General features: G+C 38.0%; 1 pseudogene; it reads left to right on the top strand.

The window, feature by feature from the left end:
• Positions 1 to 3,303: 3,303 nt before the first annotated feature.
• Positions 3,304 to 3,590, top strand: LOC105978859 (annotated as a pseudogene).
• The last annotated feature ends 1,377 nt before the right edge of the window (positions 3,591 to 4,967 follow it).

Below are 4,967 nucleotides of genomic sequence, written 5' to 3'. Positions count from 1 at the left end.
GGACTCCGAGTTCCCAGCGGTGTGACCTGGCGGCCCCGCCTGGTTGGCCGGCTGTGACTTCAGGTCTGGGAAAGTGGCCTCTGTCGGTTTTCAGGGGCCCGAATGCCTCCGCCGGCAGCATCTGGTGCGGGCTCCCCGCCCCCGCCACCTCCGCGGCTCCCAGCCTGTTCCCTGAAAACTCTCTCCCCAAACTTACAATTTGGGTGGGTGGGGGGGGTTGTTTTTGTTTTTTGGTGTTTGGTCCATGTGTGTATGTGTGTGTTGTTTTGTTATACATAGTATAATTGGTATATATGATCATCACTTAATAGCTTAATAACAATAACGATATCCAACGCTGTTTTCTCTGTGGGCAAATGGGACAGGACCACCACCTTCCACGGCTCAGGCAAGGCCCCGTGGGAAAATGTTGACGGCTCAACCGTGGGAGCTTATGATGCTCTGGATGGTCTGACTCTCGCCTAAGATAATTTGGACACTGTCCCTCCTGTTCCCTGGGAAAGCTGCTGAAACAGCATTCTGTAATATATCAGTTACCCCTGCTCCTGATTTTATCTTCCCCTGAGGTCCGAGGACAACTTGGCTAATGTATAAATGTTTCTTTGTATACCCTCCGCTAATTGTCAACAATTCCTTTGTGTAGACGCTTGTTCCAAGACGCAGGCTACGTGACAAGGAGTGTATATAAACCTGCCTCAAATAAAGCTCCCGACCTTGGAGTGTCTTGACTCTAGGGTCCCCTACCCCCACTTGGTTTCTAATCTTTCATCTCTTAATCTATCTTTCTTGATTGCACATCATGCACCTCTTGGACCCTGTTCGTTGTGAGAAAGCTGGTCTCGTTTAATCTCACAACATGGAGTCAATTTCGACTCATACTGACCCTATAAGACAGAGTACAACTGCCCATGTGGGTTTCCAAGACTGTAGCTTTTCTTTTTTTTTGGCTTGCTTCAGTCCCTAACTTGCTTTCTTTTTTTTTTTTTTAACATTTCATTAGGGGCTCATACAACTGTTATCCCAATCCATACACACATCAATTGTGTAAAGCGCATTTGTACATCGTTTCTCAAAACATTTTCTCTCCATTTAAACCCCCGACATTAGGTCCTCATTTTTCCCCTCCCTCCCCGCTCCCCCCTCCCACATGAGCCCTTGATAGTTTATAAATGGGTATTTTGTCATATCTTGCCCTGTCCGACGACTGTAGCTTTTCTTTTAGGAAAAACAAAAGTTATATTTTTACTGAGTAAAAAGATATTTTTTTAAAGATATTTATTGCAATTGGTTGTGCTTGAGTATCATGTAGTAGAATAATTTAAAAGATGTATATTATTAATGATATCTATTTAATCTTCTTTTGATCTCCATCTGAGCAAAAGCAATATGATCCGTTTGTTTTTAGGAATTTGAAAATAAAGAGCAAAAAGGAAATGACAAGCACTCTTATTAGAATTGACTACTGTTAACACCATAGCGTATCTGTTTCTAGTCCTTTAAAAGAAAAATCACTATTAGAAATGAAATGATACATATTATAAACAATTGAAGCAATAAAAGAAAATGAAAGTTTACGTTATCCCAAGCCCTATCACCCAGAGATAACCTTGACGAATATAAGATGAACATCACTGAAGACCTTTTGTATGCATAGATAAAACCGATACATTAAATATTTTATGAAAATAGAATTATAGTTACAATTTTTAAATAAAAAGTATAAATTTTACTTTTTCTTGAATTTAGCAAAATAAGATAGAACTGAAGTAAACTGAAGATTCCGACTGAACTTTAAATATGAAGGAGATATTTTCTTAGAGATCCTTTTAAGGTTAAGAGTCTCAAGCCAAACTCATTGCCATTGAGTGGGTTATGACTCCTAGCAACCCAATAGGACAAGGTGAAACTGCCCCTGTGGGCCCAAACGGTGATGAGTAGGTATTATTGAGGGATTGTCACTCTTTATAGCAGTAGAAAGACTCCTCTTTCTCCCTCAGAATGGCGAGTGGTTTCAAACTGTTGACCTTGTGGTTAGCAACCCAACACGTAACTCATTATGCCACCAGGACTCCTATTTTAAGTATTGATGAGCTGAAATATACTGATATTGGCCATTTTGAATCAGACAAGCTACAGTACTATGCTGGGAATGACAAATTGAAGAGAAATTACAACTCATTATTCAACAAAAAGAACACTTCAAGATCTATTCTGAAATACAACAAAGAACACTTCAAGATCTATTCTGAAATACAACTCTGTGGATAATAAGATAGTACTCACCTACCTATAAGGAAATCCAGTTAATAGTGTTTTATTTAAATTTATGCACCAATCACTAAGGCCAACAATGAAGAAATGGAAGACTTTCACCAACTTCTGGAATTGGAAATTGATCAAACATTGTAAGCAACATGCCTTAATAATTACTGGTAATTGGAATAGGGACACTGGAAATTAAATATGAAGCTTGCAAATCTGACCTTGGTGATATAACTGACAGCAGAGGTCACATGATAGAATTTTACAAGATCAAACACTAATTCATCGCAAATGCCTTTTTTCAGCAGTGTAAATGGTGACTGCACAGGTGGACTTCACTGAACAGAATACACAGAAATCAAATCTACATCTGTGGAAAGAGACCATGGAAATTTAATATCATCAGTCAGAACAAGACCAGAGGCCAACTATGGAACAGGAACAGACCATCAACTGTCCATATGCAAGTTCAAGTTAAAGCTAAAGAAAATTAAGCAAGCTCATGAGCGTCAAAGTGCAACCTTGACTATATTCCACCTGAATTTAGAAACATCTCAGAAATAGATGAGATGCATAAACACTAATGACCAGATGACATCAAGAACATCATACATGATGAAGCAAAAGGTCATTAAAAAGAAACAAAAGATGAAATGGATATCAGGAGAAACTCTGAAACTTGCTTTAGAACTTACGGAATCGAATGCAATGGGAAGAAATAATGTAGTAGCAAGCTGAACAGAAAATTTCAAAGGGCAGCTCAGAAAGACAAAGCAAAAGATTACAATGAAACATGCAAAGACATGTAGTCAGGAAACCAAAAGAGAAGAACATACTCGGTTTTTCTAAAGCTGAAAAAAAAGAAAGAAAAAATTCATTCCTTGAGTTGATTGAAGAACTCTGTAAGGCAAAATATTGAATGACACAGCAACATCAAAATACGATGGATAGCACTCAGGAGAGCGGCAGCAGCCAGGCAACCCAGCTTTGAGAAAGCTCTCAGTCCACAGGCATCAAGCCAGCGGCCTCCCTACAGCCAAGATGCCCATAAGCAAGGTCAGTTTGGCTGAAGGGGCAGTAAAGGAAGAGGCCAAGAGGAGCTCACTGCCTGTGCCTGCAAAAAGTGGAAACAAGCCAAAAAGGCACCAGGTAAGGATAAATCCTCAGATAAAAATGTTCAAGCAAAGGGAAATGGGGGAGCAAAGGGAAAACAGGCTGAAATAGCTGACCAAAAAACTAAAGGTTTACCCGCTGAAAATGGAGAAGTGAAAACGAGGAAGAGTCCAGCCTCTGATGAAGCAGGAGAAAAAGAAGCTGAATCTGGTTAATGTTTATCTATCATGTCTTATCAGTGGGCCCTGTTATCTCCTTTCCTGTGGAATCCACAGGAATATTTTTATCAACTGTTTTGTAAATGCAAGTTTTTTAGTAGCTCGAGAAACATTTTTAAGGAGGAAATCTCACATCATCCTACCTTTTTTTTAAGTGAAAATACGATGTGAAATCATATACTGGTTGTTTATTATTTTTGTACACAAGCAAATAGTGGGATGTTGAATTGTGGGAAGATTTAACTGTCAAGATAACATTCCATGGGATGGCGAGAGGGGAAAGTTTTTGTATCCCTAATACAAAACATTCTAATAGCAATTTGGAGTTTCTGTCATGAATTTGTATAAGTTAACATTTAAAATTTTACTTCCATGTTTTTTGTTTTAAATAGTGTCTGAAAACCATTCTTTGAACATGACATTCTTGTCAGAACAGTGTGTGTTCTGTAATATCTTTGGTTGTGGCAGTCCAGTTTTCTTGATAACTGTCTATGCTGTGAAGTGTTGAACATCTGAGTATATAGGGTGTGTGACATTAAATTGTGAATTTTGGGGACTTAAAATGTAACTGCTTATCAACATTTGAAGATAATGATACCTGATAACCTCTTTTTCAAAAATTGCCTTGAAATTTAGATCTAGAAAGTCACTGGCATTTAGAGACAAATTATATCTACATGCCATTTTAGGATTTTGGTACGCATATTAAGAATTGTGTAAGAATTGTCATAATATCTCTGTCTGATCCAAAAGAACCAATAAAATGCCAGTTACCAAAAAAGAGGAAGAAAAAGAAGTTGTATGGAGTACAGATTCACGATATGAAAAATAATTGGTCAACAGTTATATAATCAAGAACCCATAGTATTACAGAAAGAAGTTCAATATGCTCTGCATTGGTGAAGAATAAGTCTCCAAGAATTGGCATAATACCAAGTGAAATGTTCTATAAAAAGGACACAGCATTGGAAGCACTTACTAGAAGACAGCTGCCTGGCCAACTGACTGGAAGAAATCTATATTTATGCCCTACCAAAGAAAAACGACTCTACAGAATGTGCAAGTTACCTACCGAACAATGTAATTAGAATTGCATGCAAATAAAATTTTACTGAAAGTAATTAACAATGGTTGTGGCAATACATTGACAATGATCTCAAGTATAGCAAAGATTGTGAGGATGGCAGAGAACTGGGCAATGTTTCGTTCTGTTGCACATAGCGTTTCCATGAGGTAGATTGACCTTACATAATTATCTAACAACAACAGCAACAATACGGTATTTGGTTCCTCTTTCTTCTGTTCTCATCTACTAGCAGACTTCAAAAAGTTTATTTAAAAGTTCCTTGATCTGTTCATTCTATTTTTCCGTTT

The sequence above is a fragment of the Echinops telfairi genome, unplaced genomic scaffold (genome assembly GCF_000313985.2).
Source record: "Echinops telfairi isolate 266 unplaced genomic scaffold, ASM31398v2 ScPeMD7_7457;HRSCAF=8495, whole genome shotgun sequence".
Classification (NCBI taxonomy): domain Eukaryota; kingdom Metazoa; phylum Chordata; class Mammalia; order Afrosoricida; family Tenrecidae; genus Echinops; species Echinops telfairi.
Note: the sequence above shows the minus strand (reverse complement) of the source record. Positions and strands in the feature narration are given on the sequence as shown.